The sequence below is a fragment of the Opisthocomus hoazin genome, chromosome 14, assembly GCF_030867145.1.
Source record: "Opisthocomus hoazin isolate bOpiHoa1 chromosome 14, bOpiHoa1.hap1, whole genome shotgun sequence".
Lineage (NCBI taxonomy): Eukaryota > Metazoa > Chordata > Aves > Opisthocomiformes > Opisthocomidae > Opisthocomus > Opisthocomus hoazin.
The window spans coordinates 2,693,044-2,717,471 of record NC_134427.1 but is presented as its reverse complement, the minus strand read 5'-3'; the positions used below and the strand labels follow the sequence as shown (position 1 = coordinate 2,717,471).

Below are 24,428 nucleotides of genomic sequence, written 5' to 3'. Positions count from 1 at the left end.
TTTTTGGGTTTTAGTTCCCTGCTTCTGTAGTAGGCTTTAGAAAACTTGTAATGCATTCATTATGAAATGCTTGGTCTGTGGGACAGGATTTTGTTCTTAAAATAAGCTGCGTTGTAATATATTCTTTTTGTTCTGTAAAAACAACCCTTCTCCTTTACAAATGAAGGTGTTACATCAGCGTCAAGTGGATCCTTTTCTCCCTTTTCGCCCCCCTCCCCTCCCCTCCTCTGCTGGTTTGTCCCTCATTGGAGGTTGGAGCTTCCCTGGCATGGGCAGGGGCAGTGGCGATGGCCACAAGCAGAAAAGGCACGTTCAGGAATTTCCAGTATAAATGGAATTGGTTCTGACTTTGGAATTACTAATTTTGAAAAGCCACGTAGGATGGCAGGTTTTGCATATCGCTCACTGGATTGTGGGGACCCCTTGCCTGGTAGGTCCACCAGCCTGCCGAGAGAGTGAGTGCTTTTACACGTGCACTGTTGAAAACCTGACAGACACCAGGGAGCAGAGCACAAACCGAAAATATCAACACTGAGAAATTAAAATAATGGCTTTCCCCATTAATTCTGAAATAAATACCTATTGCTATTTGCGCAAATATTTCCTGTTGATTAAAGACAGCATAATCTTTTCCTCTTTCTTTGCTCCTTTGTGGAAGTTTCTAACCACACACAGGTACTGCAAACCCATTTACTAACGCGGAGAAGACTTAAACACTCATCTGCATCTTTGCGTCAACACAACTCGGTTTGACAGTAAATTTTTGCCAGGTGGAACAAAGAGCAATAAATTAGTCTTGAACATTTATGATCTTGCGTTATAAAGACTGCAACAGACTGTGTTCAAAATCAATTGTCAGAGTGATGGGGGATTAATAACTCTGGTAGTGTAACCTTTTACATATCTGCAGACGGGGTAAGGGCACACTTCAAGATCTGCTGCCATATTTCATTATTGCAACTTCTATTTGAAAGACCTTTTTGATGCTTAAAAAAGAAACAGATTAGTTTTTAGTAGAGCTGGATGAATAACTCATAATTAATAATTCATTCAGTGAATTTTGCCTTTTATTCTGTGGGAAGAATAAAAATATAGTTGTCAAAATTTTTCATGAGTTCTACTGACTAGTTGGCTTTCTTAATCAAAACTAGAAATCAGAACTCAGGTGTGTTACTTATTTGTGATTGATAAGTCATGTGGCATTGGTTCTAATTCCTCAATTAACTGAGGACAAATACTGGAATAAATTTAATGATTAAATGTTTGAGGAGAGTGCATTAAAAAATCCCTTACTACATGCATGTAAGCTTAAAAACAGTGTTTGAAAGTACTGTTGAAAGTAAAAATCCAAGTGTATGAAAAATGCTGGAAAGGAAATGCAAATGAGGCAGGAATAAGGCCAAACCAAGTGTCTTACAAAGCACAAATGAGATTCTGTAGACTTCTACATACTTCTACAATACGGTATTTTCCAGATATAGTTTACCCTCCTTAGCTCTAGCACCCGTTTTGAGGGAAGACCACTAACTACTGGGAGTAAATATGGGAGCAAGATAAAGGAGAGCTGTATTGAATTTCCCTGGCTCCACAGCTACTCTGTTGTATTTTATGATAGTGAAATGTTTTGTAATAGTGAAACCACACAAAGAGTTGTCATCTTTTGGCTTTCTTCACCTTGCACCAGCTAGTCTGCATCCCATCAACGCGAGCTCTACTGGGCTAAGAGACATCTGTGGATTCGTCTGCCTTTTTTTCTTATGTGCACTGTATTTTGGTTTCTTTCTAAATAGAGGAAAAACAGTTAAATATTTCCCAACAAAACACACATATGTAATCTCAAGGGCTGTGCATACCATCGAACTGTCATTTCCTTTGATTAACCTTCACCTGACCTCCCTCCCTGAGGCGGTTTCAGATCCTTTTGTTCCTCCATTTAAGCGTTGTACTCTGTCAGGTGAGCACGTCTGCCAGTCAAGAGCTGGCCATTTTACTAGAGAAGTCGGTAGAGATGTGATGGAAAACTGTGCAGAAGCTGCCACAGGCTAGATGACCCAGTCTAATGTGCCGAGGTGGTATCACTTGCTGGATGTATCTAGAAATGAAAGGGAAGCAGAACTTGCATAAACGCAGTTGAAGATAGCTGAATTTTGAGAGTGTATATTAATTGTTTTAGGAATATTATTAAATATTTAAGAGCAGAAAAGGATCATGACTGAGAACAACAGGACTTATCTGTTGCAACTCCTTCACGTTATCAGGGAGTGTCAGGCTGTGGAGAATAAAATTGCTAACAGGAGAGGATCGGAGTTACTGAATCACCTTTACAACTGTAGAGTTTGGAAATTGCCACGATAGGCTGTTTTACCATTATGAAATGCAACAGATTTGTGTTTAATCTCAATTTAATATTTATCTACCGATAGGAAGAAAATGAAAATTAAAAAGGGCAGGGGAAATAAAACATTTCAAAATGATTCATGTCCATAAATTCAGTGGATCCAAACTGAATTCTTTTGGATGGCAGTTTGCAAGCAGTGTTGATGGTTTGTGTCACAGCTTTGGACAATTTTTTTTTTTTTTTTAATCCTGAAAATTCATCTAGGGAGAATAATACGGAACTCAGATGTTAAGAATCCAGTCAGATCACAAATTTGGCTGACAGCAGTGAAAAGCAAAGCCTCCGTTGAATCCATAGCTTCTACTTATATGATAGAACATTTTTTGGAATAATAATACAGGCCACATGTGATGCAATGTCTCTTCAGCCCAGAGTAAGCTGGTACGGTGGCTCATGGTGGTTCCCGAGAACTAAAACTTTGCACCTCGATTCTTGGCTTTATTTGACTGTTGAATCTCATTATCAATATCTCAATATCTCAAAAGATATTTTTCCTGGCAGATTAAAAATTTGCTCTCAGAAGCCTCAGCATCATATCAGTTCTTATGCTTGAGGATTGACTCATCCCGTAAGTCAGTCTGATGAACTCAGTAGGTCAGACTTCCTTAACATTTCATCAGCAGCATACTTTACAGATCTTATACTATTTTGTAGATATTTTTTTCCCTTTCCTAGTTTGTCCATTTTTCATTATGCAGTTTAAAGTTTGAAGAACAGAGTCTAAGCATGCAAAATTTCATGATTCCTACTCAATCCCCAAGATCGTGGGACTCATTAAAAAATAGTGAGTTTTAAAATAAGAAAGTATTGTACTATAAGATTTCTGAGCAAATATTGAATGCTGCCATGCCTTCTGCAAAGGGTTTATAATCTATTTTTTAAGCTTTTATTCATGGTGGCTTTTTTCCCATTCCAGTGGGCAAGTTACATTTTCTAACTCACTTGGAAGCAGACATCGTTGCAGATGCAGAGCAGAGACGTTGGTGAGAACTGCCAACATGACGGGGCTGGTAAGCCTCCACCAGCCAGCAGCACCGAGGTCCTGTTCTGGTATAAACTGGTGCGGTTTGCTTTTAAATAATACCTAGGAAAAGTCATTACATAACTCCACAGGGATCGTAAAAATCCCAGTTTTGGAATAAATGTGACCTGTTATTCTCCCTGGTAAGGTTTTTGCAAATGATTCTTCATAACAAACAGTTTCTCTGAAATCCTTTCCAAAACCAATCTGTTCTCCACGAATGTTCTGTAGTGGCGGAGATGTACTCACCTGGTGTACTGCAGAATTTAAATGGAAGAACAAAAAGAAACTGAAATTGCCTTAGGGACTGAGGTCGGGTGAAGGTTAATTGAAGGAAATGACAGTAAAACGGCATTCATGGCTCTTGGTACATTTTTAATCATTCCTCTCATAAAAGACACAAAAGACGTAGAACTTTTGGCCATTTTATTTAGTTAGGGAAGATTTTCGTTTTTGTCTTGATTATTTTGAAAAGTAATTTCTTTTAGATTTCTCTTGTAGATTTAGCTCCTGAAAACTTGCGTTGCAGTGCCTTAAAATGTGTGTGGGAAATTGAGAATGTATGTGTGGGGGGAAGAAGAATGTTACGAAAAGGGAGTAATTTTCCCCAGAATATCTCTCATTTTCTCTTCTCCTTCTAAGGTGATAGATATTGAAGGATTTCTAGAAGTCATGAGTGTAGAGAATAAATACTCAAAAAAGCTAAATATTCACATTATTACACAAGCGTCAGGCTAAATGAAGTCCATGAATGCAGCTACCGGGAACAAGAATAGTTGCTTTCAGACTCTGCTAATCTACAAGTAATCACTCTGGTTTTAAGCGGAGATGTTTTGTGTATTTAAAAAAAAATAATCTTAGAATAACCTTCACGATTACCATGAAATTTTGAAGTCATATCTTTATTTGTGGGCTGTCGGTTATATTCTGATGATATGTATGTGAAAAGGTCCCGTTTAGGAACCTTGATTTTCCAGGTTCGTAGTTGTCACTTCATGCCAGTCACCTTAGATAACTTTGGCGTAACTACAACAGGGACGGGAGCAACTTTATGTAACTTATCACTGCCTGAGGCAACTTCCAAAAAAATGTGAGCAATGCATTTCTTTTTTTTTCCCCGAGTCTGTTTATATAGCTCCCTTCCCCCATAATGAAGGGAATCCTAAAGGGTATATATGAAACACAAACAGCTCTCAGCTGGGGTAGCTTGGCTATAGCACACGTATTCTCCCTGCTCTTTAGATCGTACACTATGGAGGGTTACACATCGAGTACATTCGGTGATGCACCTGGGAGCCGAGCTTAGGCAAGACCTTGCGGTGTTAAAGCCTTTGGAGAGGAATGGGTGGCTTAAGAAAAGCACATTACAGCAGACCCACATTAAATTATCACCACCGTGAGTTGCAGTGAAAAAAAACAAGTGGTGTTTTATACGTTCGCTTTCTCCACGTCCTGGGGAAAAGAGTAATCTGGAAGTCATTTGTTTGTGTGTCGTGGGGCTGCTTACGGCCGTGATTGCTACTGGTAATGCCAGATCCCACCTAGCAAAGGCTGCGGCGTGGGTGCCAGATGGGCTGTTTGCCAGGGAGCCCCAGGAGGAGGGAAAGCCCCGCTTTGCCCCGCGAACGCTGCCAAGAAAATGCCTGCCACGCGATTCTCAGAAAAAAATAGAGAATTGGTCAAAAATGGGAAAAATGTATCTGAAGTCATTGGGTGGAGGTTGGGTCGAGTTTGTCTCTCAAAACCCAAGGCTGGTCAGCTGTTCAGGGAAGGGAAAACACGGCTTCGGTAGTTGGAGTGCAGTGCTGCACAGCAACAAGTGACTGGCTTTGCAGACGCAGATAGAAGAGTAACTGGAGTATTTTCACATTTAAAGGATTTGACTCTGTGATTTTATGATGTTGTAATGATGTCAATGTCATGTTTATGGAGGGCATTTTTCAAAGGTTCTCATCGTCAGCCTGAGCAGCTGACTGTCTCACCCAGAACTTCCCTGTCTTGTAAAACTTCTATATTAGTAATAGAAATACAAATAATGTTTGGATGACTTTCTTTAGCAAAACAGGAATAGCTGTTTAAGGAAAAGCAGGATAAAACATTAGAGAAATAATTTTAAATGAATACTGAATATCCAAGTTGAAGACAGCATAAACTGCTGACAACTGGGAAGCTAATGGACTGAGGGAATATGATTTTTTTTTCCGTAAACAACAATATCACCTCAGAATTTTTCGGAAGTAAATACTAAGGAATCATAGCCAAACCGTATATCTATTTTTAAAGTAGCCAATAAAAATGTTCAGACAGTTAGATGCCTGCATACCCAAATTAATGAAAGGCAAGAGGTATTAGGTTGGTTTGAGCATTTTTACTCCAATCATTCAGACCAGCTTCCAAAACACAATGTCTAACCTTCTTTAAAGGTTTCTTTTTAAAAGTGGCTGAATTTCTTGAGTATTTTTGTTTTCCAGAAAAGCAGAGTTGACTAGAAAAAGCCCCAGGTCTAATGTTCAGTGGAAGAAACTGAGGCTGAAATGAAATCTCCCGAATGCAGTGTCCGAACACATTTAATTGCTGTGTATTTTCCCTGCCTGGGCTGGCAGTCAAAGTAATGGGGGCTGGGAGTGGATTCAGCCCCGTAGCTCTGGTCTCAGCATCCCAGGGATCATCCCTGCCCGTGGAGTGGGAAGACCACTGGGATCATCACTCCCGCTCCCACCCATAGGTCCCATCCCAGATCAGGGCTTCTTCTGGGGACAAGAGCTTTTCATCTGAATGAAGCCGGATTCATGATTTTGGGTGTTGTCCACGTTGTAAAATGACTATGGGATAAAATATGACCACTTATAGTTTCCTCTGAGGGCAGAAAGTGGGATTTTGTGTTCAGTCTTTGCTGAAGCTGCGGTGAAGGCAGTGAAGGAGCTGAAGATCAGAGTGGATGCTCTGCTCAGTGTCTCGCAGTTTTGCAGGCTGGTTTTTGCATCTTGTACCGGATTCCCAGCACACCTACCCTGAGAGGGGGGGTTCAGAGTGAGGAAGCTCATTTTAGCATCAAAGTAATATGATAAAAAATGATGGAGGAACAGCAATAACCGATGCTTTTTCATTTCCTTTGACTCTCTGTTTTTGGAGGGAAACCTTCTACGCAAGTATTCTCAGGTGATGGGTTGGTTTCTGCTGGAATAAATTGGTTGTCTCAATTCGATCCCTAAGTCTTCTGATAAAAATAACATTTTTTTGTACCTTATTTGTAGCCTTGTCAAGTCTAAACCCGCACAGATCTTTGCTGTATGTGAGGGATCATCGTAGGTCAGTGATGTACTGAGTACAGAGGCTCCCATGCCCATGGTGTGGGTGTCCTGCTGATAAATAGAGGGGTTCGTTTCTGGTCCTCTCAGGTTTCCACCTTCATTTTCTACTCTTCCACCAAGACACAGTGACGCTTAGGAGAAAACTCACGCTGTCTAATTTTAGATGTCCAATTTTTGTTTCTTCTGGCTGTGGCAAAGCACAAGCTCTGCTTGCTGCAAGTCCAGAAGCATTTCTTTATTTGCAGAGTCAGCTTATTGCTTAAGCCTAACTCTGGGTACACAGAAAGGAGTGCAGCTCTGTGACATCTCAGCCAAGGCTGTTCCCCTGCCTGGGCTCCTACTGGATGACTGGGCTCTACCCTGAGCACCTATATCGGATGCCTTGTGGGTGCAGAACCAGTCACTTCAGGGCAGTTCAGTTTTTTTAATGGTCTCTGTGACAAATCCTCAGTGTAATCAAGGTTTGAAAAAGAAATGATCCGAAGACCATAAAAACATTCTAAATAGGCAAAGTTTCACACTGTCTTTGGGGTGAACCACGGGTTTCACCAGATACTAGGTCAGCTGGGAATAAGCTGTGTGACAGCCTTGTGCCAACTGGGTCATTGCTGGCTGGCTGAAGGCTTCTCCAGGTGCTTTGCACCATTGGTCCTTGCAGCACTGGAAACAGTCAGAAGCAGAAGGTGGCCAAGTGTTTTGTCAAATTAGGTGAGGTAGACATCCTGCCTGAGGTTATTTGTTGTATGGCATGAAGTTAATTTAATGCTTAATACTTTCCAAAAAGGAGACTAACGTCTTCTGAGATATTTTAGTCTGAAAATGCATGTTAGGCAATTACTGCATTGCTTGCTGCAGAAGGGTGGGCATTATCTGAAAGAGGACATTAAAAATGGTGACTTTTTGTTATGGGGTTGGTTTAGAAATATGAACCACAGCAAGAGATGACTGGAAGGAGACACCTTTGCATTCAGGGATGTTGTCTGTATGAGAATCATCAGAAATTCAGGAGAGTCATAGCTGCCTGGGCAGACCTGAGAGGCTTTGGACAATTTGCTGTGGCCACCTGTGGTTATTAGTTTAGAAAATGTGTCACTATTTTACCCTGGCATCTGTTCAAAGTACTAATTCTGTGGATCAGTGTCTTTCAGAAGAAGAAAGTGAAATCTTTTTTTTGCCCCCGGTGTCTGAGTAAATTGATATCAAATACTCTAATGAAAAGATAACTGTTGTCAGCAGAGGCAAGCAACAAGAAAATCTGGGACAGGAGGTAACTTCATGATGGATTCTGCATCCTCAGGGACTTTCTGGGCTCTGAGGATTAATTTTATATTCCATCCACTTGTGGGGCGTTTCTTAAATACACTTCCACTAACAATATTTTTTCAATTACAATATAATAAAATGCTACTACTTTTTGTCATTCTGCCACTTAGAGGCCAATGTTTTCATCGTTGTGACCGTTGTTGCCGCCTTTTACTTTTCCTTAAATGAAGCATCTTCTTCTTCCCCCACTGAAGCCGTGCATTTGAAGAGAAAGGATACTCTGCACAGGGGAATCAACCCCTTGGGAACTGTGCTGCTGCAGTGATTTATTAGTGAACCCTCATTTCCATGATGGCTGGCTTGGTGTCCTGCAAGTACACCTTATGGGCTTGAAAAGCCTTCACCAGAAGCACCTCTTCTCATTATTATAGTTCAGTTGGTCCAGATTATTTTATTATATTTATTTATGTGTTATTTATTTTATTGTATTTATTTCATGTGTAGTAACTCTAAGAATGCATTCACAAAAAAAATGGGGCATTTGTACCTGCCAGAGTGTCCACATGCTTGACTACAGCAGGAGACAGTGCAAGAGCACAACAGAGCAAGGTTTTGCTGCAACAGCCTTGTACTGCACGTAGAAACGGTGCAGGTTATGACAGCACATGAGCCAATGTTTTATAAGTAAGTTGGATTTGGGTATCAATGGGTTACAACCTATTGTAGGAAAGTGGTCAGTAGCTCAATAATTTGAAGTAGTTGAAATAATTTGGAGTTCTCTATCCAGAAGAGTAGAGGGTTGGAGAAGGAAAAATAGATAGCTTAGGATGTCTGAGAATTACCTGGGTGCTAAGCAGAGTCTAAAGTATTTGTGAGGCTGTCTTCACCTTCTGGAAGGTGGATCAGTGTTGCCAGTCACACGGTATCACTTCTGGGAGAACAAGGCTTTAGAGGGCTTCTCTGCCTGGGGACTCGATGAACTGTTGTGGTTTTGTTGGCACCAACGAGGAAGAGATGCATCAAGTTCACAAGACATCTCGAAATTCTTTTATTTGGGAAATACTAAGCTAGTTGCCCCAAAGAATAGTAACTTTGTTGTTTTGTTTGTTTTGTTTTGTTTTTTAAATGGTTTTGTAGCAAACTGTGTTTTTAAATCTAGAACAAGAAGAATTCAGGAGTTGGAGACAATGTCTGTGGAAGGCGCTGGGCGGGTACGGAGGTGCCCATGGGCGAACCCAGAGCAAATCTTTTGCAGGATTTTATGGATGGGCTCTGCCTGGTGCTGTTTCTGTCTGACGTTACATGTATTTTTTTGCACAGTTAATTCAAGAAGGGAGTGAGGCAACAGCAGACTGGTGCTTTGGCTGAGTTTGTTTTGAAGGTCCACATCTTGATGCGGGTCCACATCTTGATGAGGTTACTTATGCAGGAAGATGTAACAGGCTCCCCAGGGAGGTAGTTGAGTCACCATCCCTGGAGGTGTTAAAAAAAAGTGTAGATGTGGCACTTCGGGCTATGGTTTAGTAGGCATGGTGGTGTTGGGTGGATGGTTGGACTTGGTAATCTTAGAGGTCTTTTCCAACCTATGATTCTATGGGAGAGCTTTCTGTTCCCCTGGGTACAGCAGAGGTTCCTTGTGCGGGCAAAGGGCAGCCTGCAGTCGGGAGCTGTGTCCCCCAGCCGGGATAAGGACAGGTCAGTAGAACTGTTGGCACCCGCTGGAAAACCAGGCTGCCCAGATGCTTTCACACATATTTTCTGTCTCCTTCATGGAGGAAAACAGGTAAAATCCTTTCTGAGCAACGTTCATAAGAAACAGCATCATCGTGTGTCAGTGCTGAGAACATAAACTGATCTGAGTTAATCTTTGTTTTCTTCTGCACCTGCATTTTATAAAATGAAATTGGAAGAAAATTATGGTCACATAACCTGATTTTTGCCTCAGTTCTGGTCTTCAGTACAGAACTACCTGACAATTAATATTTGTGTATACCTTTTGAAATACCTGACCTTTGGGGAGTTGACAGAGCTATAATATTGGTCTTTGTATGTTAGCCTGGCTTTTAAACTCCCTGCCTAGTGGATGTAAGTTCAGTGGATACGGATCTGAAACTTGATTTCCTCAGTATAGCTGCATTAGCATTCAGCTGTGGGTATGTAAGATAATAGTATTAAAAGCAACCTTCCATCCTGTTGTCATGGATGCAGCACAGCCCAATCCTGGTAGCAGTATACCACCAGTCTTTGTACAATCTCATTTTTATCTACAATTTTTAATTTAATTGTACCAGAAATTCTGTAAGGGTAGAGAATCTATGATTTTATTTTCTGTTTTAAGCATTAAAATGTAAGAATTGCGCAGCTCCTGTTCTTTGTCCGGTGCTCATTTTTTTTTGCATTCCAAGTATCTGTCAGTATTAGTTATGAGACTGTGTGAAATAAGTAGCCATGAAAGATGCCTGCTTTTATGACAGAATGAGTGGTTTCATGAATTTTAAAGGAGCACATTTGTATTTTCTGTTCAGGAACTACATGGGCTACTCACAAATATGACAGAAGATAATTGTTTGAGGAATTATGATGCCTTTCAATATTTTGCAGGATATTACTATTTTCATAATCTTTCATTTATCAGGTTATGTGGCTTGATTTATTTATGTATGTAATTTGGAAATTAAAGTACTCCCATTCTGTCAGCATAGGTACATGTTTTCTTCATATAGCTCATACTCCTGTTAGCAAAAATAATGAATGTGCTAATTTTTTTGTCAGTTACTGAAGAAACGCGTCAGAATTGGAGGGTAGTCAGGTATTATTCTGGGCCACGTGAGACAGTATGGAAGGGTACGTATCGCTCCGTCGATGCCTTAGGATGGCGGGAGCGCATATTTCAATATATAGCACTAACGGTGCCACCAGGCAGAGCGCGCACTGCGGTTTGTTAAGATTGAAATGGATGCATTGTTAGCACCGACTTCAACAGCGATTCTGTGTGAGTAAAGGCTTCAAGCCTTTAATTGACTAAGAAAATCTTTTTAGTTGTGATTAGAGGGACAGATACTCAGCTGGTGAGAACTGATGGTGCTCCATTGAATCAATTTTCATACCCTGTCTGAAGTCAATGGAGCAGTGCTCATTTATATCCCGGTACCTGGCCCATTATTAAAAAAAACACCACGTTTCAAGTCTGATATTTGAGTGATACGGTAATCTTTTATTGGGGAGATACTGGACTTGATTTTAAAAATTTCATCAAAATCAGTGGTAAAATCCCTGGGATAATACATTCAGTGTCATCAGCTATTTTTGTTTGGTTGGGAGTTTGAGTGTAGAAACCTATGACCGTGTCCTATTTGCTTGAAAGCACGGCGATGTATCTGCTGTAATTTCATATTTAGCATACGGTTGTCTTTCTAAAGACTACAGTGAAGCATCTCTATATCAGTATGAAGCATCTCTGTATCTGTATGAAGCATCTTTTAAAGACTAAATGAAGCATCTCTATACTCTTTTCTGTTCTAGTCATGAAGTATTTGTGTTTTTTTCTCTTGGTAATTTTATCGCACTTTCCATCCTGTGATAACTGCGTAGCAGGATTTTATTTTATGGTAAAAAATTCTGAATCTTTATGTATTATACTTGTTCCTAGCATATGAATTTTGTTGCTGAAAATCCCCTCTCAAAATTCTGTGCACGCCCATAATTAAACTGCTCTGAAGGTGCAGTCAGGAAAACCAGGCACCAACATTATGGAGTGAAAATTAAAGAGGCAAAACATCAGAGTGTCTACTGTATGTGCCTGCTGTTAGACACTCAAGCATGGAGAACAGGATACACCTCTATGGATGGATAACTTTCCTTATTAAAAAAACACAGTAGGACTCACAGTAGGGGAACACACTAAAACAAGGCTTTGTAGTAATTTCCTTGAAAGAAATTTCCCAAGATAGCAACTTGAAAGGCTTTTAATCTTATGACTAGCTATATAGTGAGTTTTACTGTGGGTGGTATAAAAAAGACCATTAGATTACAGATGATCTGGTAGAGTTGGTCCAAAGCCCCTTCCCTTCCAGCCTTCCTTCTCAAGAAAAAGATTCGGCTTTCCTTGCACCAAGCAGAGGTTTGAATAGATCGATGTGACTACTGACATATTTAAGAACTTTAAATACATGTCTCTCAAATCTGAAATAATGTTAGAAAATCAAAAACCCACCTTCAACATCGGAAACACTTGATCAAACGTGATGCTTTGCGACACTGAACCGATGCATTAGATCAAGGTTTCTTCTACATATGTAAATTCGAGACCACTGCCACTTGTATTTTTCAGCTGATATTTTATTTTGGATCTCTGAACAGTGTCCTTACTACTTGCAAGGAACATTAGGTGTTTCTCATAAACTCCTGAAGAAGTATCCTATGGGACCGTATCCTGCAGCAGCTCGACAGGACTTTGCCTGATCTAAGCCACACAACTATTAAAACTCAAAGTAAAAAAAACAACCAAAAAATCTGAATAAATTCCCATGCAAATATGCTGGAAAGCTGTTACGTGTGCTCTGGTTACCTGACAAACCTTAAACCAGCGTGACTGCGGGCTCTGTGCTGTGCTTGGTGCTTGTTTATGTGTCAAGGGCCACACTCTGAAATCCAGCAGCTTTTCCTGAGCCATATCTCCCCCCACCCCCAGCTTTGCTGTCGTGACTACGAGGTGGTGGCCCCCAAAGTTCTGTACGAGGAGCGGGAGGCGGTGGGGACAGCAGGTGCTCTGACCGGAGCCAGCAAGGACCAGGGTACCCAGCACCCACGTGTATGAGCAGCACTGGAGAAGATTTAACATCTTGCACCCATCTTGTGTCAGCCACTGCAAGCTGAGAACAGGGAACGAACATGCCTGATAATGTGTTTCACATGGAAATAATTAAAGAGAATTGTTGCTGGAGGGAAATGTGCCTTTAAAAATTAACCCTGACATCTCTCTGACAATTTGGCTTATTACAGGAGATTTTTTTTCTCTCTTTTTTTTAGTTTTGCTAAACTTGCGATGCATTTTTCAGCACCGTAGAAAATGCAGAGCCTTTGAAAACTTTCTTGTGTGAGTAGTCTATGCTTACATGTGCAGTCCCATCTATTTTCCAGTGAACTGCTCACAGGACTGAAGTTTAAGGGATCGGGTCTGAAGTAAATGACACATTCTGCTATGCCCTGGAGCCCGTGCTAGTTATTATTGTTTGAATCTATCTCTTGATTGCATATATTGCAGCCTTCTATCACTCAGGGTGCTGGTTTTGAAAGCTGAATGCTGTTCCTCAAATAGCTGTCGAGCAGCTTGCTTCTTGCTTCTTCTGGTGGAACAGGTCCTGGAAATCGAAAGCAGTGATTTCCATAAAGCACTACAAGTTTAAAAGTGTTCTTTTTGATGGATCTCAAGTATTTGCAAAAAAAAGTAAATGCCTATAAGAGTGGTATTGTTTATGTTTAAAATTCCAGATATAGTAACAACCCTTACATTCATATTTTTGTGATCTGTGGGGAGTACAAACAGGTACTGGTGCTCAGGAGGTTTGGTTTCATTATATCGTGGCTACAACAGTTATTTACTACTCTAAGAATCGTGCAAGTTTTTACTGGGGCAACTTCTGGTACTTTCAGTTCTCCAACTGATCGAAATTTGGTAGTCCAGGAAAAGGAAGTTTGGGGTTTGTCTCCGTTTTATTTGATCATTTTATAGCTAATTTTAAACTGCATTTAGAGAGTATAAACATGGCATACAAGGTGGCAGGACCGGGTGCCTGACGCTTTCCATCTGTTTGATGTTGCCTGAGCTGCTTCGGACTGTGCGTGTTGAACAGGCTCTCTCCCTCCAGTGCGCCTGCCCGTCAGCGGGAGGAATTGGAGGGCGTTATTCCAGCCGCGGCGGCTTGGAACCGGGGGATCCTCTGGCCGGAGGAAAGGCTGAGGTGCTGCTCAGGCATTTCTCGCTTTCAGTTCTGCAGCTAAGAAAATAGACATGCAAATTTTCCTTCGGACGCTGAAAAGTTTTGGGTCTCTTTGTTTTTTCCCCATCTTTTGAATAATGTCTGACCTCCTGGGAGGAAAACACAGTAAAATACACAGGAGCAAGCGCATAGTTTTTATTTGTATTCTGCAGTTCTCGGTTTGCAGGGTGGATTCCCGGCTGACACAACCCACCCCCATCGGTACACCCCCATTTGGTGCGATGCTGGTTTACACCAGCGGAGAACTGGATTGCAGGAGCCAAATCCTCCTTCCTTCCTTAGTCAAGGCGAAGAGAGCCAGCTCCGTATTTGCTCTTCCACTGAAGTTTTAACGATTTGGTGATCTTGGGCACAATCCTTCAAGATGCTGAGTACCCCCACGGGCGCTTAAATCAGGATAGCAGGTGGCTCATGATACTTCTTAGAACGGGGCACTTTATTAGCTAAAATTAAAACATATAATACTTCAAAAACACTTCTTAAAAACATTTTTCTTGGCTTGGGAAAAAACTGCAGCTAAAGAAATATCTGTTGGTTGCTGCAACTATTGTTATAAACCTAGCTGTACACAACATCACTGGTACGTTCTTTCCAGCTATTGAAGACTCATTAAAAAAATTAAAGTCTCCACAATTTACAGTATTTTCCATTGAAATAGCATGTTAACACATTTCTTTAATCAGTGTGTAACTGTCAAGGGAAGGAACAATTCATCTAGTATATGCATACATTAGAAAAAAAATTATCAGATTTAATTTTATTTGTTTTATATTCAGGGCTTTTTTGAAGGAATTCCTGCAGGGAAATGGTTAATCTATTTTTAACTAAAGCTTACTTTTGTAATCTATCCAGTGCTTAGAGTTCTGTCATTGATCTATGATTTATGTGATTTAAACCACCTCTTGGCTGTAACATTGGTTTCTGTCCAAGATGCTGAGCTGAATACTAATTACGAGATCAAATTTATGCTGTTGGGCTAAGCAGCTGAAGGAGCTTTCCATGCAGGACTCCCTTAAACCATGCCACCATTGAGCATTAGTGAAATATTTGGCGAGGGGGGGGGGAGGGAGGGGGGAAAAATGCTGGAAAAGAGAACAAATATTGCAGGAAAACTGATGCGTCCTTTGAAAGCTTTATTCTTCGTTCCCTCGAACACCGCGCAGCGCTACATGCAGGTATTCGGTGTGCGTAAGCCCGTGAATATGCACACGGTCATGTTTTTACAGCAGAACCTCACTAATTCACCCTAACGACTGGGAAACCCACTGAGAAAAGCCAAATGGCGTGAGTGAGCAAACAAATAAATAAGATTGAGGATATTTTATTCTGAGATGTATTTTATGCCTTTATTTTGACAAGTATCATGTTGTCAGAATGATTTATGGTATTTCACAGCATACCAGTAAATGCACTGTAGTACGGTTTCTTACAGGAAGAAAGTCTTAGTGACAATAGCTTGGTTTTACCCCTCCTTAGAGCATTTTTGCTGAGAAATAAGCCGAGACCACCAATTTTATAGAAAACATAGGGCTTAGGCTTCCCTTCGTTAGGAATGAGTAACACTCTTCCATTTGCCTGCATCACCTTTGCAGACGAGGTCGGGGCGGCAGCAATTTTCTTGGATATAGGTAGTCAAAACATGTTCAAACAGCCTTGAATCTGAAACCCAGTTCAAATAAAAATGAAATTTTCTGTACAGATTTTGTTGATTATAATGAGTTTGGAGACAAAAATGTGTTCCAACGCATCATTTGACTTTCGTCTCCGTTGGCGTGAAGTTGAGGTGTTTCATTTTGGTGACGCTGAATTTGTACAGGTTTCTGTTTTTTAAAATATTATTTATAGTGTAGTTCCCATATTTGTTATACGCTTTGTTTTATATTTTGTTACATTTGGAGAATTTTAACACTTTCAGGTGACCACTGCATATTATTAAAATGTAACATTTCCATAAAATGTTGTCATAACTTCAATTTTGCAGGAATTTTTTAAGGTTTCATTTCCCTTTTGCACTGATGAAAATACTGGAATTTCTCACAGAATAGAAGTTCCAGCTTGCAACTGTTTCACCTGCCTTTTAACTTTGGAGTGGTGGCTTGTTGTGCCCTCAGGGGTGCGGAGATGCCCTCCTGGCCAACGGATTAATGTATAGGATGCAGGTGGGGCCGTCAGACCTACGCCAGCAGAAGGGTTCGGAGGTTCTTTTGTTTTCCCCGTGACATCTGCATTGCCATCAGTGGGAATCGTTGTCCCAAGCCTCGTTCAACGGGAGGTGTGCACTCACATGCCTTCCCCCTCGCAGAGGTTACGGCGTGGTGGCCGGAGTCAGCAGGCCATCCCGCTTGGGCCGTAGGAGGCCCTTTCGTGGGGAATTAGTTTCCTTTTATCCTCATTCTTGCTCACTCTAAAAACAAAACCCCAAACAAATAAAAAAACAGAAACAGAAATAAAACAAACAGAAAACCTTGAAAAAGTTTCTTTCAAGGGCATTTTTAGACTAATGATCTCTGGTTGTGTATCTGTTGCTTGCTGTCTTCCTCATTTCTTCTTCCATTTTCTGATGTGGAGAAACTTGTATGTCAGTTTGTCTTTTTAAAAATTATATAAAATTATACTCCACTTGATGCCATATTTCCTTTTCAATGTGCATTATTACAAATTATTTGCAATGCAAAGAATACACATTGTGTACATTTGGGTAAAAGTTTTTGAATACATCCATGTGTATGTAATGCTGAAGTGGGATGTGCTTGGGAGCAGTTTCATGAAGAGGAGCCACCGTTCCCAATCCCATTTGTGTATTTTGTTCTCCTGCAATGCCATCCTGATTTGCCTCGTCTATGGGTGCAGTAGGTTACATATCTAAATGCTGCCAGCAGCGAACGCGATGAATTGCCTTACTTTCTCAGGTCTGCAAAATGGAGGCTATTGAAAAAATCAGGATGAGCCCAGGGACACTGATGAAACCACACGTCGTGGCTGTAACTGCAATCAGGTTGCTTTGTCAGCTGACTGTATCTGCTGGATGTGAGACACATTCCTGTACTGCTTATGTAGGGAAAGAACTTGCACCATCAGTGAGGTCATTGATGTTGAATAAGAGTAAGTATAAAAAAAGTTAAGATGGGTCATGAGTTAATTGCTCTCATGGTCTGAGGGACTTCAAGGGAGTTTTTTCACCAGAAGCCTCATTAAATGGATCAGATATTCTACTACATGGAACTGGTAGCTGAAGTGCTCCAGAGGGAAGTGTATGAAGATGGGAGCCACCTCTGGGACTCACCATGCCCACAAAGCTGCCGTGGTGATGCGGACCTCCAGCTCTAGGGAGACCCCAGGTGGGCCAAGGGGTGGCCATGTGGCAGGAGGCTTGCAGGAGCTGCAGACCCCAAGCCACCCAGCAAGGTCCATGTCCTGAGCAGGTTCTTCCGCATTTTGCTGTTTCTTTGAAGCGTGGGCTTGCAGGACTGATGCTGTGGATGCCACATGGGGTTTGCGTGATCTTGGGGTGGCTGTGCTGCATGGGCAGGGCTCTGGGTGTGAAGGGAGCCTTTCTTCCCTGCATTGGGGATAGCTCTGGTTTACGCTGTGCCTGTTACACAGCTTTTACAGAGCAAAAAGTCAGCGAGGAGGAGAAAAATGCTATATATAAACTGATAAAGCAGCATTCTAGAGGAAACACATACAGTGTTTTGAATATATATACATGCCAAATATTTGTTCTGCTTTTCCTTTTCTTTATTTGCAGTAGAACTCTTAGCTTAAGAATTGTGGCTTTGACAATAACGTGGGAGGATTTCCACTGCAAGCACAAAACCTAAAATCATGTTGATTTAACAGGTACATGTGCTTACACACCTGTATTTAAACTGAGATTTATGCATGCTAGATGAGTGGATATTTTGTATACCTTCATGCATGTTGATATGTAGTACACAAGGTAATTCATAGAGGGGAGAGCGTTTTGGAAAGCTGTTGTGGATAGCAGTTAATTAGTGTGGCCTATTGTCTTGATGATGCTGGAAGGCTGTTCTGTACCCTCAGGAGAGCCCCCTTATATCCCTGATACAGACACTTTGCCCTGGTTGCAAAGAGGAATATGGCTGCTGCCAGTCTGGGGATCCTTGCTATGCCTTTTGCTGACATCAAACGTCCTGTGGCTCCGTCCTCCCTCTAAAATTTTAGCTTGTTCCTCTGAAAAGCCTCGTGCACGTGAGCTCTAACGTGTCTGCTGAGACCTTTGCTGCTCTTCCCACCAAACACCAGTTTGTCTGTACAAAGCTATCCGGTCCATGGTGACAGTTACAGCTTTGTTGAGCTGCCACATTACGCTGCTAAAATACTGAATTTTTTCTTTACTTCACATCAGGAAAAGTTTTGGAGTGAAATTTCTGTGGACATTGTATTATCTTTTCACGAACAAGCCTACAGCTTGGGTTTGGGTAGGCTACTGCTGTACAGGTGTGCTGTAGTGTGCTGCTTTCTGTAATGGCCGGTTCTGTCGCATCTTCCAAAAATTTAGTGATTTATGGAAAAGGGAGCAAGACCTCACACGGGATGGTGATAGCATTATGATGGCCACCAGTTTTCTCTCCTTCTCTCTGCTGACAAGGGAAGTTCAGATTTTCTCGGTTTTTGGTTACGCAGGGATGCTTACCCATCCCACAGATGTGAAATTGTTTGAAGAGTAAAAGGTTTGAAGTCAACTCAGGCTGCTGAACATCCCAAAAGAGAAGGACCCACCATGCAAATCAATTGTTTGCCCTTGGGAATGTAGTTAGCAGCAGCAACGAAAAAATGCTTCTCCTGAAGTTTAGATCCCAGCAAACACAAACAACAGAAAAATGTAAGGTAAAAGCCACAAGCCAAGATTTGGGATACCCGTCTTACGGAAGTACCAGCACCAGAGACCTGAAGTATCTCTAAATCTTGGGTTTCATGGAAAACAGATAGAAGATAGGATGTAATTTATAAATAAGCATAAGAGCCCTGTAGTTTCTGCAAGCCAGTGTAAATTAATAAAAGCTAGGGCTAGCTATTTGACAAAACTGAGCAGACAAAGTGTGTGTAACTATCCGTAGAGTGGCTGACATGGTGAAAGATGATGGATCCAAACTCATCTCAAGTTCTTTAGCAGCATGAAGTAGTTTCTATAGGGGACTTCAATGTGCCTAAAACTGGACGGTATATTGAAGGTTGCATATTATGCTAAGAATGATAAGTATTTACGATTGGAAGGTCTCTATGTTGGGATTATCAGCTTTTGTATACCTTTTCTTGGTTCTTTAATCTTTTGACTTAAAAACCTATCCATAGATAAGAAAAAAAAAAAAGGCTGATTCCTATAATTGTACTACAGAGATAGCAAATACCCTCTTACCTCAAGAAAATTGGCGGTGTCTGATGCTACACAGGTGTTTTTCTTCTGAAATAACAGATGCTCTCCTTGAGGAAAGGCTGGTGAGAGAGGTGCCTGAGTGGCAGGCAGGAGGGTGGGCTACAGCTCAGCTCAGCTCAACTCCTTCCTGTGGATGGAGTAGAAAAAATCCTATCATGTGGTGCCCGTTGCATCTACTGAGTTTTATGTTAATGGAATTGCAGATGTGGTTGAGGAAATTAGAAGAAAAAAAAAAGTATTTCTTGATTTATGGTCACAGCATTCGTGGCTAAAAGTGGCAGCTGAAGATAAGTATGGGTATAACTACAGCAACAGGACAAGGGGCAACGGGCACAAAATGAAGCAGAGCAAGTTCCACCTGAACATGAGGAAGAACTTCTTCACTCTGTGGGTGACGGAGCCCTGGCCCAGGCTGCCCAGGGAGGTTGTGGAGTCTCCTTCTCTGGAGATTTTCAAGACCCTCCTGGACGTGGTACTGTGCAGCCTGCTCTGGGTGACCCTGCTGTGGCAGGGGGTTGGACTAGATGACCCACAGAGGTCCCTGCCAACGCTGAACATTCTGTGATTCTGTGATACACTGAGTCGACAGGGTACTAGAGATCTGTGTAAGCACAAGGGGGATGAAGTGGAGTTTTACAAGTAAAATGCCCCTTCTGCAGAACTTCTGCCTTCCAGTTGTCTTTGTGTCTCTGGAGTGTTGTAGTCTTGTTCAAAAGAAAGTGAGAGATTTTGATTAAAGGTTTCTCCAAAAGTGTGACGAATACGATCTGCATTTCTCTCAGGTTTGGAAGAGGAGAAACTTTTGTGTAACACACAGATTGATTTGAAAGACCTTAAGGTTTTCAGCTCTCCCTAACTTTTGCTAACATACTGCAGCAATCTGTTCTTTGAATGTGTTGATCCTCCTAGGTCAGTAAGAGTCTTTGAGACAGAGCTGATGTTTTCAACGTTGACTATAGAGGCTTGTGATTTTTAGATCTGAATGTCCCTTTTTCAACCCTGCTACCAGTGACCCACTGCATAGTAAGTGTCTCGCATTATAAAGTGGTTATTCACAGAGAGCTTTGACCAATGCTATCTGGAGGGTGGGAGATGCTTTCCTGGCAACGGGATGCGAACATCGTGGGGCAGATCTTCAGCCAGGATGGAAATCCTGCTTGGTCGCTGCAGCTCAATGGGCATCTGTTAATTCATGTGAAAAATTCGTGACCCCAGGGAGATCACAAAGTTCAGTGTCCTTGATTGAATCCAATACTTTGTAGTCAAAATTGAAACGTCTTTCTTCCTATAATTCCCTTGAATTTTAATTGTTCTATAATTGCTTTAAATTTTTTTATACCAAAGCCAACAATATTCTCCATGAAACCTTTGAGCAATGTTCTGTGAGTTCTTACTTTCTCCTTTATTATGTTATTGCATTTCCGTAGGAGTAGGGATACTGAGCCCTGAAAGCTCACCTGGATCCGTTATTCGTAGGATGTATTCATTTTGTGCAGAGGTTAAACTCTGCTGATTCTGGTGTGGCCATCATTACCGTAGCAACCATTCAGGATTTTATTTGCTTATTCCTGAAGAGCCTCAATCTTTCATTTTTAATTTAGTTACCTCAGAATTTTGAGGAACCTCTCTTGGCTGAAGTAGTGCCCTCTACTAGCCACGTCTGGAGGACAGACCGGGGGCTGCTTTGCCTGCCAAGGATGTGCTCTGGGCACTTTTCTCTTGTGTTTTGGTGGTGAATTGAAAGGTAGAGTTGCTTTGTGCTGGAAGGAATCCCCTGAGCAGAGGATTTGCAGGGCTTCTTTGCGTCGTTGCGGTGCAGCCAAGCACTCTTCAGGCGGTGCAGGTTTCCTCTGCTCCTTCTGAGAGCGAGCAAGGTGTTTGAAAAGATGAATTGTCTGCACTTTGCATTCAGCTTGGCACAAAATCTTTCGTCCCTTTCTACAGGAGTATTTTTCTTTTCTTTGGGACATCAGACTGTGATTAATACTGTAGTTTTTGTACACCTCTTGAGGCAAAGGTAATTTGACCTGAACTAAAAAAACAAAACCAAGAGGGTAAGATACTTTTAAGGAGAGCATTAACCTGGCAACAATAGTGACCATCAGCATCACTTTGCACTCGGTTCTCTAGGAATTGGGTAGATGTGTATGAAGCTTTGCTATTGCCCCAAAATGCCTGTTTTCAGCCAGGGAACAAGCCCTTTGTCCATCAGTCAAATGTGTCAGCTGAGGATTCTCTTTTCCTTTATAATCCTTGGTCCCAATCCCATCAATGCTGAAGGCAAATCTGTCGATGGCGTCGGAGACGGCAGGCGCGAAGCCAGGTCCCACGATGCTCCCTGACTCCTGTCTCATTAACACCTGGGTTGCTCCATCCTTTAATCCAGTCATCGGTACCTGAGAGCAGACAGATTTCACAGCTTCGCTGTGTTTGATTAGTTCTGTTATTTGTACATGCTGCTGTACTGCTGTCTTTTTAAAATTATTTTTTAATATATTGCACGGATGCACATAAACATATCTCCGAGACCTTCCCCCCTTCCCAGACTTCTCATCATGCCTTCTACTGGTAAGTCAGACAAAGTTGTCTTTACTACTATGGATTTTATCTACTTGAAATACAAACATTTAAAGAAGTAAAGAAGCGGTTTCAGGCAGCAAGGTGGCCCTTGGGTGCCTCAGTCAAGTTTTGCATTTATGCACTGAACTTCTCACTTTTTTTACATGATTTTCTTTCGGGGTTACTTTATGTGAGTCCATATAAAACATGAAATGCAATGTGGAGGACGAAAAGTGGAAGCTGGTGGTACACAAAACACTGTCAAATGTCGAAAGCGAGGAAATGGACATACATTCAGTATTCCTCTTCTTTTGTGAAGAATAACTTTCCTTCTAACTTAAAGAGATTGCAGATCTAGAAATTGGCAGAAAAGCTTAGCTTTAGGAAGTTGACTTTTCAGTGTGTGCGTAAACTTTGCCCTTGAAAAGCTCTGTCACCTTTCATGCAAAGATTCGACTTACAAATAAGATATACAGAGGGTTCAATGCTGAATAGGTGTTGGGAGCATGTCACAGTCAAGAGCAGCATGCATTATAAATAGTTATAAGCTTATTTATAAAAAGAGTGGTGGCTGGTTGTTCAGAAGCAGCCTGTTTCTCTACTAGACTTCAGAAAACAAAGGATTAAAAACAGGCATCTCTTTTTCCAGCATTCAACACTATCTTCATGTGTGTACTGTGAAGAAAATCACTCCTAGCAGACAGCAAACAACCGCCATCAGAAGGGGGACCTGCTCTCTGCCATTCACAGGTGAAATGTTCTGGCTGGGGTGAAAACCCATCCCTCCCGTGCCGCTGCCTTGCCACATTGTCATCTCCTCCTGTTGTCCTGGGGAGTGACACGAGACATCCGGTGAGGCCATTTCCTCCTCCTGTGCTGCCCCAGTCTCACCATCAAGTCCCTGCTCTGCGTCAGACCAAGAACCTGAAAACCAAGATCTGTCACTAGAAGTGAACCCATCAAATATAACCCCCTGTGCTTATTTGAGAGGCATGTGTGCCATTAGCAGCATAGTTAAAGCCAACAATTTTAGCTGTTGGCACATAATTAACCCTTTTCCCAAATATGACCCCAGAGCATGTACTCTGCATAGTGATGCTCTCTAGGTCTTCCTCCTTTCCACAAGCAACAAGCCTGAGCTCCAAGTCAGTGAAAACCCTGCTGTCTCTATGGGTTTCCTTGGTATGATGTATTTTCTCGTTTGTGCTATTTTGACCTTCTCCAGCAGAAGGTGTGGTAGCCCTTTAGTGGAGCACTGTGCAGCCTTGGGTCCTCTTTTCTCGACCGATGAGTGCCCTGTTTGAGATGATCCCTTTTCCGTTGGCCTGAAAATAAGAGTTACATTGCTCTGTTGCAGCTACATCTCTCAGTCAGTGAACAGAGCTTCTTGAAACCAGCAGGCTATACTGTAGATTCAAGCTTCCTAGATTCCATTAACATTTTGTTAATGAAATAGTGCTTTGTCAAAGAGTCTTGAAAACTTAAAAGGGTATTTAAGCTTCTTCCATGAGTCAATACCATGTAATGTCAACATTACCACGAAGGGATAATGCAGAGATGTCACACAAAGCATGTGTTATGCCATTTACAGTTTGGCAAAACAGCTCAGCATTTATGTTGTTTAATCCAATATTAAAAAATCTTTTGTTCTGAAAAAGTTTGAGATCAATCTTGTCAGTATTTACCGACACACAGCGGATGTAAGTCACTCTGCTCCTGTTGACTGCATCTGAGTTGTAACAATTTACCCCAGCCTCGAATTAAACCCAAATTAGGCATATGAAGAACTTGATATCAAACTTTTAAGGAACACGGAGCTGAATGGCACACATCCTGCAAATGGAAGTGTGGATGAAAGTAGACAGAAGTAAATAGTTTGCAGTGATCCGTGGCAGTACAGGCACAATTTGAAGAGACTTAAAGAAATGCAACTTTATTATCTAAAACTTTCCTTTTACGAAAAAACGTACTTCTCTGGAGAGAAGTAAATAGGAAATACAGAAATAGAGAGTTCAGATCTGAGCTCTGGCAATGAGGCTGGGGACGTGGGGGCTAATTTCCAAAATGTATGTGTTGCCATATCCCGGGTTTATGTCACTGTTGCAGTGAGTCTGGTTAAGGTACAAGAAATCCTTCCTTCCATTCCTCCTTCCTTCCTTTTTTTATCAATTCTAAAATTGTACCTACTATAGAAACAAGTCGTTTCATCCTACTGGACATAGCAGTAATGTTTGTTTTACCTTTGTGCTTTTAAATCCTTTTCCATTAAAGCTCTATATAATTGATGTAGTTGCATGGAATGAAAGGTAGCCCCAGCTTGCTGTGAAGAAAATAGACTGCCTTACTTCATACTTGGCTGAATCCAAAATGCTTTCCCGTGATTATTTCTTAGCTGCTTTAGATCCGTTTCCGTTACAGACTTCCCAGATATATGGGACCAATTCTGCAATATGTAAAGCGATGTCAGTTCTTTAGAAAT

General features: G+C 41.5%; 1 long non-coding RNA gene across 8 annotated transcripts in view; it reads left to right on the top strand.

Annotated features, from left to right (window-relative positions):
- Positions 1-24,428, top strand: part of LOC142363144 (uncharacterized) — an 89,190-nt gene that overhangs the window by 26,922 nt on the left and 37,840 nt on the right. For all 8 annotated transcript variants that reach the window (XR_012765529.1, XR_012765525.1, XR_012765530.1 and 5 more), the window contains one exon: positions 22,599-22,699. This is a non-coding gene — a long non-coding RNA (uncharacterized LOC142363144). The remainder of the gene's footprint in view (positions 1-22,598; positions 22,700-24,428) is intronic.